General features: G+C 42.9%; 1 protein-coding gene across 4 annotated transcripts in view; it reads right to left on the bottom strand.

Annotated features, from left to right (window-relative positions):
• The window catches only part of foxp1b (forkhead box P1b), a 141,643-nt gene that overhangs the window by 108,584 nt on the left and 18,062 nt on the right, over positions 1-14,997 (bottom strand). For all 4 annotated transcript variants that reach the window (XM_083668297.1, XM_083668302.1, XM_083668301.1 and 1 more), the window contains exon 3: positions 1,774-1,820. The gene's annotated coding sequence lies outside the window, so the exon portion shown is untranslated. The remainder of the gene's footprint in view (positions 1-1,773; positions 1,821-14,997) is intronic.

Below are 14,997 nucleotides of genomic sequence, written 5' to 3'. Positions count from 1 at the left end.
CATTAATCTACCTTGCTAATCCTAAAACATATTTTATAAAAAAATATAAATTGGAAAAAATGTATTTCCATGGGTATCAAAACCCTAACCGGTTATGTAAATAATACTATTCCTCCTCAGAGGGTGGGGGGAAATATTTAGATAGCTCATTTACATTGACAAATGACACAACATTCATTTTTTCCATTCATTATCAAACTGCACTGCAAGCACACAAAACTGGAAAAGGTAGGCAGGCATGCATCCGACTCATCACACCACACAACACAATAACACTGGTTAAACTTTGATAAAATGCTCAAATTGCTCATTGCTACCATTTCAACCAGCCACATCAACCTCAACACATACCTATGCGTGTACAGTAAAGGCTAAGAGGAAAACAGGCAACAACATTGCTGCGAGGCTGTAATATATTCAGAGAGAGGGATCATTTGTTTAAGGCTTGCATCCAAGGATCAGTCTGGCCTTCATTAGCCTCAATCTGACATCTATCTGAACAACATGTTGGCTTGCCACATGATCCCCCTTCTGTCCTGCCCAGCAAATTCCACTGGAAATATCACAGGTTGTTATCATTCCAGGGAAAATTCTACATGGGTGAACACCAAGACTTTAATTAGAGACACTATTTGATCATTCCACAGCTGGGATTTATTAGGGAGGAGTTCACAACACCTCACCTCTGCATTCATACAGCATCAACCAGTAGTTCAACCTAGCAGTGAGGGACAGTCAATATCAAAGCAAACCAGTACTAACACCTGATGTGTGGCACCCAACCAAACAACACACAATCAAGCCCAGTGTATGTGGCACCAACTTTCTCTATTATGCTCAGGTACTGGATAGTGCTGCAATATCAAATGCATGCAGTTTATGGATCACGCCCATGTGTGGTCACAGAATACAACGTGACCAATATCTGACTAAGAGAACTGAATAGATGAATGTAACCTACAACATGTCTCACCAAGGTCAACCTGACAATAACGCAAACACTACGTTTAGGTGAAGCCTTTCGTCCGTGAAGGTCGGACATGTTTTGTGTTTACAGTACACTTCTGGCTTTGAAATTGTTTTGCAGTATGGTGTCTGCTCAGGGTCATTGTTTGTTTTTGATGTGTTTATACACCACACAGAGTGTAAATGACTTATGAGGTGGTTCCAAGATACAGACCTGAACCTGCATAATATCTTTTCATGTTTTTGTTTTTATAAAATTGTCACCCTGGGGTAGTGTGGATTCAGGCCTAAAGGGATGTAATTAGTATATCAATCGTGCCTTTTCACCACAATGTCTGTATCATTCAAATAATGTAAATATGGAGCATCAACAGCAACTGCCATTACCATTTAGAGCTGGTACCACTGTTACTATGCAAAATCATACCTATTATTTTGCAACAAAGTCACTCACAGACACATTATCATAATGTTCCATTGGATGGTATTTGGATCCAAAATAAGTTAATCAAGTTTTTTGTGGATTAACTGTATGTTATTGGTGAAAACAGGCTACTCTTCAGAGAAACTGAAAAACACTTGTAGATGGATGTAATCTATTTGATATGAGGTTTGTTGGTAAAAATCCATGTGGTCACAACAACATTGCAACCACATTGAACATGGTTCTGTCTATGATGTCTGTGGTGATGTGTATGGTTCTGTCTACGGTGACATCTATGAGGACTGTCTATGGTTCTGTCTGGAGATGTATATGGTTCTGTCTGTCGATGATGATGTCTATGAGGACTGCCACTAGTCACTTACTTTAACAATCTCTGGCTCCACAGGGGGTGACCACTGGAGTCTCCTGGCTAGAGGAAATCACAGCAGGGTATGGGGAGAGAGACAGGGAAGAGAGGAATAGAAGTGAAAAGAGGAAAAAGAAGACTGTCCGTTAGAAATTAAGAAATCAATGCAACTTCTTCAATCCAATAAAACCTCCCTACCATTGTGAAAGGGTATTTACTAGCATATTGTGTATGTGTGTGTGTGTGTGTGTGTGTGTGTGTGTGTGTGTGTGTGTGTGTGTGTGTGTGTGTGTGTGTGTGTGTGTGAGAGAATGAGAGGGAGGTCACTTTCAAACAATTCTTCATTAAAGCAGCATTAAGTAGGTTCCAGAGAGCTTATTTTTCTTTCCATGTTTTAAATATATTTGGATACATATTTAGCATCTCAAACGAGAATTCCCTTGATTACACAAAGAATGGCACATTCTGAAAACTGTAATTGAGTTCAAATTGATTCTAGAGATGCTCTAATTGCATTTAAACACTGTTCCTCCCTAACCCTAAATCCAACACTTCTTAATTACTGCCCTCTGAAAACAAATCCCTCCGGTGTGGATGGAAAAATAAAAACAGTGTAAGTTTTACAGCACGTTGTTAAAATGACCTATAAACTTTTTTCATTCAATATAAATGAAACCCCAGCAGAGAGGGCTCAGAGAACACCCAGCACTCTGAAATAGTCTGTTCTGAACATTGCACAGCCCATCTCAAATAAACGCCACAGATTACCACCAACCCCCCATGGCTGGCTGACTTCTGTCACAAGGTCCCCACAACCCCCCCTTCCCACCCCCTCCCGCCTCCACTCTTTCCCTCCTTTTTTAAAATATGTAGGGAAGAAAAGGCAAAATGTGCTTCCTGAAAGGGAGGAGAGGTGGAAAAAGCCCATCCTGCCCCTGGAATCACTGCCGTCGCGCCAGAGCAACCCGCCACTGGCCTTTCTGCCGAGGCAGCAAAAGTTCCCTGAGAGGAGACCGTCTGCCAATCCAAACAGGGCTCCCCTCTCGCCGCCACCGCCCGCCACCGGCCCCTGGGTCTGTGCTGGGCTTCCTGAGGGCTCTCTGCAGCTGGAGCGCTCTGAATAAAGGTAACGGGAATGTCAGAGCTACTGTAAACTCACGAGCCTGCTCCTGTCAGCAGGACATTCCAAATCAAAGCAGAAACAACCCCACCTAAAACACAGCGCATTGTTTTTTCCAGCGGCCCCATCCCAAACTTCCCACGAATCACAAAGAAAGCAGTGCGAGAGGGCAACCGCTGTTCCCTGATCTTGCCAAACAAAATGCCAAGAGACCGGGAATGACATTCAACTCTGGGTTTAAAAATACGAGCAGTTTGAAAATTATTAGAGTCTTATTTTATTGTTGAGCACTTGACACAGGAGAGGAAACCAGAACAATCAACCCAACTGAGCTTTTTTTTCTTCTGAATTTAGAAACACTAATTAGTTTTGCTCTCATAAACCCAACCTGAAAACGACCAATTAGAAAGTGCAAATGAGACATGTGCAGAAGAAACAAGTGCTTGTCATTCCTCTATTAAAGTCCCACATCCACAACTTTACCGCAATGACTTTCACACTTTTCCCATGACGAACCGAATGTTACCTACTAAACATCCAGTCACGTACACATTCTGATAAGTTAATAGGCCTTTACATAATCCTTTAATGAGCGTTTGGTCCGTTTGTAGGAAAGTATTACAGATCTGTAGGGCCACATCAAACACGGTGAGAGATGTTTGATCCAGCACACGGCTGAAGCAGCAGGCTGAGAGGAGAATATAGCCACAACAGGCTGACCACAGCACCAGCTGGGCTCCACCATGGACCAACCAGGGCCAGACTGTTACCCCCTCACAGCTGCCTCGCTCACATGAATTTCCTCTTTCAAGGGTATTGAAACAAACCATCCCTCTGACATCCCATTGACTAACAACAGGGACCCGTACCTTCCCGTACTAACCTTTCATACAGAGCACTCTCTTACCAAGTGGTGTGGTTTCATGTTTAGTATGTCATAAGAAATTAATGGTAAACTTGTGGAAATTGTCTTCAGGAATTTCACTGCTATTCCCCAAGCAAACAGTGGCGAGTGTTTCATCACTGTCGGCCTAAAGACTGATGGCCTGTCAGTGCCTTCCCCTGCTCCAGCTCCAGCTCCTGGGCTTGGAAGTGGCTAAAAAAGGCCAGGGCTACACTTTCCAGGCCTTTGCTTTTTACCGGGAGTAATTCTCAGATGCCAGGTTGCTGCCAACGTCCTTGCAGCCGATGGCAGAGAGGCCAATAAGTTCACATTAACTGCAGAGTGTAACCGCGCTGAACATCTGCTCATGAATGAGAGCGCTGCCCACTAACTCAGCGAGTTGAGGCCCGCTGATGAAAAATTCAACGCTCTCCTCGCTGGCACGCTTGTTTTGCGCTATTCTCCTGAGCCCCCAGAATTATATTAAGAGAATTTCAGTGCAGCCCGGTGTATCTGAGAGAACAGCTGGCGCTGAAAAGGGATCTGCTGCTCGCCCAGAGCTCAGGGACTTCACACAGGATCAGCCTTCTCGTACACCATTTGTCCTTGAAGGAAAAAAATCAGTGTTAAGCACCCAGGTAATAATAAGAAAGCAGCAGCTACATTTAGCTGATTACACTACCCATGTGTGCAAAACCAGACTGAGAATAACCAATGAAGTCATGAATTGATATGGGGGGAGGAGAGGACAGAAGGGCAATCGTGACAATAACTAGCACCCTCAGGGATATCTGCATAACACCTCTCTCCTTTGTTTTGTTTTGTTTCTTCATTGGAACTCATTAGATTGATAACTGGGGAGAATCTGCCCTCTACCCAACAAACAATATAGGCGTAAACCAGAGAGGACAATATGTGATAATGCTATAATGACTGCAAAAACTGTAGTTTGTTGTTTAAATTCAAAGTTAATGTTGGAACATAGTCTCATGTAAGAAAGGATAATCTCAGTGGCTAGCTGTGAGGCTAAGCTGATATAAGAAGTCAGTAGACAGAGTAGCCTACTATATCACATACTGTACTGTGCCGAAATGTCTAGGATTTCTCGTCTTCCGATGGTGAAATAGTATCAGTTAAAAATCATAACTTTAAGGAAGTGATGATTCCGACCAAATACTAAAAATAAAGGATTACGTAACATTCAGTGATTTCACTTCTGTCTTCCTTTGAAATAGACTGGACACATTTAGTTCTCACAACTGTTTAGCTAATGTTTGTCTCTGTTGCTTGTCACAATTCCTCAAAGAGAACCAACCAGCCAACCAGATGACCAAGTCAGTCCCTCAGAAGCCAGTTTCACTCAAACTGTTGTTGTCTGGGACCAAATCTGCCTTCATGTGTATCCACAAGAGAAAACGACCAGTTTCCTGTGTTTTCAAAAATACCTCAGATTAGTGGGGCATTATGAAAAATGGTAAATGTGTCTACAGTATTTTGACGTTAGCCACTAGCAGAACATATGGATGGGTAAGAAAAAAATGTGAAGACATTTGGCTGATGACAAATCACAGCACTTTGTCTTCCTGACAAGATCCCTCCTTCATCAGACGTCCAACATCAGATGGAGATAGGAAATCACACATTACCACACTGACAAACAATTACAACCATGTCATTAGCCACCCCTAGCCTGTAAAGCCTTGCCACAGAGACACAATGCCACAATATGACAACAACATGGGGATCTTCATGATATTAGTGAATAAACTAGTACCAAATGCTTCCAATTTGGGATAAAAACTACATTTTATCCATGAAACAATACCAAACAATCAAAACTTTATACGAAGACTTAAAATTAGAATGTATATCAAAGCAAGTGGCAGAGAACTCAATTCCTAACTTATATTAAAAGTCAACATTTTACAGTTTTCCTATTAAAATGACTTAATCTGATATAGAGCATTAGTATCTCTTTTAATACATCTCCAAGTGTCAGCCATCGAATGAAAAAAAGCAAGCCTCTGTAAATATGACTGCTTACTTCTAACACAAGCATTGTTGACACGTAATGTAATTTCAGCGGGACATCCAAATGAAAGCACTACGGGGTAATATAATGCTCTTAATGAGAATTCTTTCCAGCTCGAGACCTTGGCAAGATAGCCATAATGCATGGCTTCTCTTTTTAATAAAATAATTGTTGCAGTTATTAAAGATGAATCTCATCAGAGGCAAGATGACAAAATAATTCATTACCAAAACGTAGGCTTTAAATAGCTGCAAATTAAAATTCCTCTGAAAATATGCTTTCAGATAAATGGGATCACTATTTCATATAAATATTGGATAAAGTGTGCCCTTGAAAGAAAAGAAATATTGCTGTCCATTTACAAGTTAGCACTCAACCAATGACCAGTTTAATCAATAACAAAAATACTAACAATACCCATACTTGATACACCAATTATCTACAAATCAGTTTCATATGTCAGTATTGAAAACCCACAGTTCTTGAGGGGGGGTTCAGAGGGCAAAAAACTGTTAAAATCCCTGATTTCAAATCACTCATACATCCCTACTTTAACTAGCAGTAGACCAGTGAGCTACTGCCTGTATGCTGTAGCCCCCGCTCCTGTGTACAGGGGGAACCTGGGGCATAATTCCCACCAGCACACGCATGTGTGAAATGGAGAATGTGTTGGGGCCCATGGCTGCCCCCACCCTCCCCCCACACCCCCCCCCCGTCTCTGATCTGTTCAGGGTCTTTATTTATGCATTCAAAAGAGATAATTTACGGTGATGGCATGGAAACTTCCCAGCATGCCTTTTAACCTGTCGTTTTTCTCCCTTTCTCCACAGCAGGATGTCCACAGGAAATGCTTTATTAAGATCCTAGAGACATAAAGAGCTGGGGGTGACTTACTGGTGCATTACTGTCTAAAAGGCAAAGTTATTTAGACCAATAAAACGCTAATATATTGTTTGAGTGGAATTACACAGAAGTTATCTCTACCTTAATAACATAACCACAACCCCTGATGTTGTTTAGATCAATAAAGCCCATTAAAAACAGACCTCAACACAAATAACATTGCAGTACTGTGCTACTGTGCTTGATATAATGCTCACCGGCATTTTGAAGTGCAGAGACCTTTTTTTGTTCAATAACAAAACGATTTAAGTTAAATCACACACCATGCAAATTTGATTAAAATGTGAATCAACTGGGTACCCCAGCTTAACGTTAGCACTCTGCCTTGTGTAAGTTAATGACACATACTGAAAATGCAAGTGTATGAAAAGCCCAGGATGATGTCAGAGTTGACCTGAAGCTCCGGCCCTGCTCTTGTCTCTGTTCTGGGTTTCCTGTCGGGAAAGAGAGCAATCTGCAGCATTTCTGGTGTCCAGTCTCCACCACACCCCCGAACTCCCTCTACTACCCCCAGCCCTTAGTCTCTCTCTCTCTCTCTCACTAACACCATACTGAGAGTTTCACTGAGAGAAAAAACATACAAATCAGATTTACATTCTATTTTAGGATGGTTGAATCCAGGCCATAGTATACGGGGTTGAGGTACGTGCGAGCCCTCTGTGGTTAGAGCACTGTGTGATCTGGGTCTTGTCAGGCACTCCAAGCCCCCACCCTGCTCCACTCAGATGTGATGTGATCATTCCTAGCAGTGTCCACCAGGTGATGCACTAAATCATCCACAGGCAGCATCTGTCCGTCAACCCTGAGGTAGATGACCACTGCTCTGCCTCAGCCTGCGCCTCTCCCCTGGGGCCACGCCCCCACCCCCAGTCACTATGACCAGAGGAGACAGAGAACACAGCAGCATCAGAGACCAGACTCCTGCCGCTTAGATCCAATCAGATTCATAGTCAGAAAGGGGGAATACCCACATGCTGGCAATATATTGAAGGGATGCCGTATACAAAGCAGAAATATTACTACATCAATCTGAAGCAGAATAATAGACTTAATACGCCAATTGCTTTAGTTCATTCAGTTGTAATGAACAAACATGAACATAATTGTTTAATTGTTGTAGAGCCGTCATAGAGCAGGTTCTATAAGCTTATTGAGTCTGGTCAATAGAGAGGATGTGGTGAGGCACACAAATGGTCTAACATAGAACTCTCGTGAGTGTGTCTGCTCTTAGTGTGCACACGCAGACCTGTGGATTGCAGCAAAGAGAGACACCACAACTCAAACCACAGGAAAGACTGTTTTGAAGTTACCTCTATCAGCAGGCTTGGTGATAAAAAAAAATACTTTTGTTAGACAGAAAGTGTTTGAAAAAAAGTCCCTTCGTGGGGTTTCATTTTGTTGTGAGATTATCTAAGTCAAAGATACAAAGTTCTAAGAGTCAGGCTCCGGCAGGGGAGTCACACTCAAAACATAAACAACCGAAAAAACAAGAGTCTTTTAAGAAGTTTCGGTTGATGTTTGCTCTCTCACCTCAATGCATTTTAAAGATCCACTTTGGCTACATAACTGTCGGGTTAATCTGAGAAAGGCAGTAAGCCACTAACCAACACGGCCCTCTATCATCTCAGCTTCTCCCTTGTTTGTTTTCATGCCATAAGTAACCATTCAGTATGGTTACCGGCCGCTATGTGTTATCTATCACCACCTGACTAAATACTGATATCCCCAGTTGGCCGGTGCTGATATCACAGATGCACAATCAAGCAGAATCAAATAGGTCATCTGAAGGCGAAAACTCACACTTTTCTTTGCATCACTGCTTTAAAACAAAACCTCTATTTTTCCAGAAAATGAATGCATATGTATGACGCTGTGGTGAAGTCAGCATTGAAAACATGTGAAGAGTTATCTCTGAGCCTGAGGGTTGGTGGTGACTTCTGAGGAGTAAGCCCAAGGATTATGACTGTGTTGCACAATGCTGTCCTCTGACAGGGCCCACAGGTCCACTGCTGCTGCAGGCACGCACACCGGTGTGCGTGCGCGCGTGCACACACACACACACACACACACACACACACACACACACACACACACACACACACACACACACACACACACACACACACACACACACACACAGCAACCTGAGAGGATCCAAGCACAAAAGGGAGCACACAGAGGTGATGATTGTGAATAATACCTCTGCAAAATGATCATCTTTGACAGTATAATATTACAGGACAATAAATAAATGAGGGCTAAAAAGGGGAAAAGGGGAAAAGAGAAAGAAAAGCAAGTGAGGGAGAGGATATCTGCCGCCAGCTCAAAGTGAAGCATAAATAAAGTGTGGCACATATTTTACCTTCTTCAATTATACGCCTTTTGACATGCAAGCTGAGCACAGTATAATTAACATCTCAGGAGATAATGGGGTCGCTACTCACTGATCAATCTCACACATATTTTATCTGCCTTTTACCAATCTATGCTCCCGTTATTCTAAGGAGGGAAAATTCTGCTACGGCAGTTGCCTTTTAATAATACTCTAAGAAGATGTTTTATGACTCCAATTGGGACCATCTCCCAAAACATAAATTAGGCGAAGATCCAACAGACAATCATGGTAAATACAGGAGCTTTCATGCTAATTCCAGAAGCATCATAATCGATTACATGCTGTACATATCACCAGAGAGAAATGATATTTAACACCATTGTCCATAGCATCACATTACAGGCATTGTAGTCACTGACATACAGTACCACAGAGTTTTATGTCCTGTAATTGAGAGGTCTTCATCTCAGGGATCACAGGTAAAGGTTGTGGTAGCTCTACCCTCTATCCCAGATAACACCTGGCACTACATCAGACCCCCTCATAAAGTTCTGACCAAGCTGCTGTATTATAGCTTTGGCATCGCCATCTAACTTCAGCAAAACTAACTGTTAACCGTATTTAAAGGTAGCATTTGGGTACATACGCGTCTATTTATAGACAAAAGTGCTCATTATCCTTTCACAGCAAAATAAATGTGTGTCAGTACTTGGGGTGCACCATTGCCCAGTGGTGGACCACAATGAGCTTAGTTCCACCACTTCCCCGACAGACCCAGAACCACCACAATCGAGGCATGGAGGCTGGCCCTACTGTCTAAAAGGCAAAATTGTGTCCAATGGAGCGCCCTGCTCGTCTGGTCCTCCAGGAGGGATAAATGAGAGTATGGAGCACAGTATATTCACTCCCTCTCATATGGTTCAGCTGCTCAAAATACAATACAACTGACCAATGTCAAGCACAGAAAATGACATGATTTGAATATTTTCTGGATACTCAAGTACGTGTTGGTTTTGCTTGCATCTTGGCAACATTATCGCCTGGAAGCATCCAGATACAACACCCACAGAACATTAGATTATGCATTAAGAAATAGATAGAGGCTCAGTGTGACTTGGATTGTTTGTTAGATACTGTATGCGGTGGAGGAGGGACACAAGTTGAGAGGTGCCTTGTTACACCAATAAGAACATACGCCCTGTTTCCAATTTACAACAACACCGCTGTTCCTTGTTGCAATTTTATCCACAACAATGAGATGTGAACTTTTGCTTACCTCCCACAGTTAGGCACAGCAGTTCACTATTCTCTCTTGAAGCATGAGACCAAACGGTCAGCATAATATCTCCATACTTAGCCAAATGGTCCATGAACAAAACGTAGATACAATGTCTCTTTGTATTTGTAAGCCTCATTAAAGCCATTAACCTTACTGTATATACTGTACTAAGAGGGGTCATGCTAATGCCTCCGTCATTCTGTCTCCAAATTACTGCTTGGAGTTGTTTGGCAGATATGACCTTCCATCCTTCATCTGAACTCCGAAGGCAGCCTCACTCATCTATTTCTCTTCCCAAGAGATTTACAACTGTCTTAGACATTGCTTTATTGAGAAGAACTGACATACATGACATGACTGTACTTTTCCAAAAAGCTAAAAAGCTGAAAAGTAAAAGAAAGAAAATGGCATCTGTTCCTTTTATACACCATTATTACTAGTATAGCAGCCACAAACATTGACACTGACATCAAAACATAATTGACGATGAAATACCCAATAAAAAGTATATGAGCAATAATCTCAGAGACACTGCAAGAAAAGGTGGATGAAACAAACAGTATTCCTTTGAGGCTGTTGCTAAGGAGGTGCAGGGAGCTGCTTCTGTGTAACAACGCTACTTGGAGACTGGCTGTTTTATCACTTTGCACACTCTTAACAGATGTGCGTTTTATGTGGCAGGTTCTCTCGAGTTTAGATCCTGGTGTCCGCACCGATGAGGCCGTAAGGCAGCCAATAAAACTTGCCTTTGAAAGTCTGGGGCTGACTAGTACTGACACGACACCAGCTAGCAGGCGTCAGCATGGTTCACCTCTTCACCAGGCTAACATGCTTACATCACACTCTGCTACCAGACAGAGGCCTGGCAGCATGACCTAGGCAGCTGATAGTCAGTGTGTGTTGTGGTGGTACAGATGTTGCAAAGACTGCCTTATCAAAAATGTAATGTAAAGATATTAAGCTAATAGGTGCTGTACACATACACACACCTTTAAAAAGATTGTTACTTTTGGTAAAGGGAATATTGGACTGTACGGTGACGACATTGGTAATTACAAAGCAACTACGGCATACAGTGTAATTACTGAGATTTACACACCTCTGACACCCCTCCCCCCCCCCCTCCCTGCTTTACAAGCCAGGAGGAATTCCTCGCGCAGGGGGGGGGAGCACACACACTCTCACACACACATTCTCTCTCAGTCTCTCTCTCACACTCACACACACACACACACACACACACACACACACACACACACACACACACACACACACACACACACACACACACACACACACACACACTCTCCGTCTCACAGTCTTAATGCTTCCCACTCCCTTACCCAGTGACCTGTGCTAACCTTGATCCCACCTCCCAAGGCCGGGCAGGAAGCCGTGCTGAGTGAGCTCTACTGGGTCAGTCCAGACCCGGCCTCTTACACAATACAGCCTGCCTGCAGCAGGGGCCTCCAAGCACCCGCTCTGTTGTGAGATGATCAAACCTGGGGGATTGTTGAGGGGGGGTGGGGACGGCACATCCTGCGTGAAACCGCATCCTGAACAAGCATCACCGCGTCTCACTGTAAATAAATACTCTCTCCTCACACGGCTTCCGTCAACTGTCACTGCCTTGGCTCCAATCACCTTCAAGTCCAAACAGGAAAGTGCAGAGAGGCGAGGGAGATGGCAGATATGAGCTTTAATTTGCTTCTCGCTGCAGTTTGGCCTCGGCGGCAGTGCTTCCTATTCTACTACTCCGCCAGCTGCCCGGGCTCTGTCCCGGACCCCGAGCCCTTCCTGTCACCCTTCATTACCGAGTTATCCAAGGGAGAGGTGGAGATAACGCTGGGAAGTCACCATTAGGTGCAGCTACTCCCACACCGTTTATGAAGCGCCGCATACACTTGAGGGTGAACACGCTGCTGTAGTAGTGAGGGCCGCCCAGGGCTGGCTGCCTGCCTGCCTGCCTTGTTACCTGCTAATCCCCTCAGCATTATCAGGGGAGATGCAGCTGAACAACAGAGCATGACAGAAGCAACAACTGAGACATGACAAGCTCACCGTCCACAAATTGCTTTCTGTTGCTCTACAGGCAGGCTAAATATGTGATCATCTTATTATCTGAAGACGTAGTGTAAGGATGCTGATATGTCATGATGCAAAACCTGGCACATTGCATAACAGCAGGATGTTCGTTGCAGACGAGACAACAACTAGAAAACAACATGAACGATAATAACTATACTATAACTGTAATAAACAGCTGGAATTGGTTACATTGCATTGTGTCTTTCTCTCTGTATAATTTCAGCCTACATTTCTAAACGTAACTCTAATGAACAGAAACGGGTCCCTGTTGTGTGCTCACAGTGCCCGCAGTGTGGTGCGTAGGCATTGGATTCGACGCAAACCAATGCGATGGGCAGCCTATACAAAATGAAAGTGAAACTTAACAGTACTGCTGCTTCAATAGTTGGTACTGGTGAAGTAGGGATTCCGTGGCTAAAACTGTGATTCAACTCATAGATTATATTTGTACTAACTATACATTGACCATCCGGACGGAAAACGAGAGGTTTAAAAAAATACAGAAATAGTCAAGATATCCTGTAGCTTCTCTTCAATTGATTAATCAAACAATGAATCAACTAATGCTTTAGTTGACAACACATTTTTGAAAGATATTAATTGGATTTCTGCTATATGGCAGCATTTCGGGTTCTGACCTGACGATAAAAGAGAGCCTGCATATTTGGACGAGGTTATTTGCAAGACATGGCCAGAGATGGGAACACTAATGGGAACTAATCTACACTCGCACCTCAAACTGAAATACCCATTAACAGCTGCACGGATGGGATATCTGTCTGTATCAAGTGCTGCTGCCGGGTTCAGACAGCTATTCGCCGTCAATGTGGTCGTCAGTTAACATGACGCCATACATGTCGTTAACAGTCCACTTTGTCACATCCGACTGGTAACTACAGTCAAAATGCCTACAGACTAGCTTTTTTCCAGAAAACCACACGGCGGACAACATTGTTGATGCACTCCGCGGCCATAACGACTGACGATGCTTCTAACATTGCAGCCGCCATCAGGGCCCTGAATTGGCCATGGCTCAACTGTTTTGGCCACAACCTCAACCTGGCGGTGACAAATGCAGTGCAGGACCAGAGGCAACGGACAGAGCCGGGCCCTCGGAGTCTGCCGTGCCTTTACTGCCGCCTTCTCTCACAGCTGGCCCTGAAAGAGAGAGCTCAAAAAGAAGCCAGTGGAATTAGGACTCCCAGAGCATAGTCTCATAACAGTAACTAAATCAATATTTTATAGACAAATGATAGCCTATAGGCTATATGACATAGGACATTAGATAAGTTATATTATCACGAATGCAGCGTGTGATGCTTCTTATTAAGCTTATTAATCATATTATGCTATCCAACTGTTTAGTTTGTCAAGCTGTGATTGGGATGTAAAGTTTAAATGATTGTTTAGGCTAAATGTCATATGGTATAGCAATCACCACATAAATAATTACGTTTTTCAATGTAGATTAAATATATGGAACAAAGACGGCTCCTGCCAGCCCCCCGTGATGTTATTGTAAAAAAAAAAAAACTAATACTGCATACCCAGGTAAGATTTGAGGATGGTATAAAGGTGTGAAAAAATGGATGCCGCCCAACCCTACTGACAACCCGAGTTGTAAATAATAGCATGCAAAACTGATTTCAAATTCTTCACAAACATACACTATCAACACAGACTATATTTCCACTCCCTTTTCCATAGCTGTCCTATTCTCTCGCTTCCTCAAGGGGTGATAACATCCAGACCCTTCGCCCCCCCAGCGCTTCATACATTGTTTTATTACACTTGAATGAGTCAAGCTGAAAATTCCATGCAGCTGCTGATTCCAGCCTATCAGTGCTCTGCATGGACTTACAGCATTGCCCACCAGGCTTGAAAAATCATTCAGTTACTGATCTGGCAAGAGGGGACTATCAGCTGTCTGCTGGTGTGTGTGTGTGTGTGTGTGTGTGTGTGTGTGTGTGTGTGTGTGTGTGTGTGTGTGTGTGTGTGTGTGTGTGTGTGTGTGAGTGAGAGAGAGAGAGAGAGAGCATGTGCGTGAGTGTTGCACAGTGTTTACAACATTATGGATGGCTGAAAGTAAGCCTTTTCCTGTTGACGTTTGACAATAGTTGACAAGTACTTTAAATGCTTGTGGTTATTTATGACCTATTTTGTAGGAGTTCAAGCATTTACAGATTTGAACAAGGACAAACGGTTTGTCAGCCAATAAGAAATCACTTAATTGAGTTTTATACAATTCGCAATACAGTTATTAAACATCACCCAACCGATATATATATATGCCCCGATAATATGTAGAGAGGTTGATATACCAATGTAAATCATGATGTGTGAAGTAAAATACATCACACTAAAGACATGAGAGGCATGTGGGGGGAAAAGGGTAAAGTGGGATATAAACTTTATTTATTTCAGTTACTCATAAAAACATACAGTAAGTTGTTCCCATATGTAAAGTTAGTTTAGAAGTTATAGTCAGTAAAGAAGTTTTCTTAAGTCACTCCTCCTAGAGGGGGAAGTGGAGCAGAGAGATACCATTATTTTCACTCAAATCAGTGGAATAGCCAGGTAGGCATTTGAACTAAACTCAT

Source organism: Argentina silus (genome assembly GCF_951799395.1).
Source record: "Argentina silus genome assembly, chromosome: 4".
Lineage (NCBI taxonomy): Eukaryota > Metazoa > Chordata > Actinopteri > Argentiniformes > Argentinidae > Argentina > Argentina silus.
The sequence above is the reverse complement of the archived record's forward strand: the minus strand, read 5'-3'. Positions and strand labels throughout refer to the sequence as shown.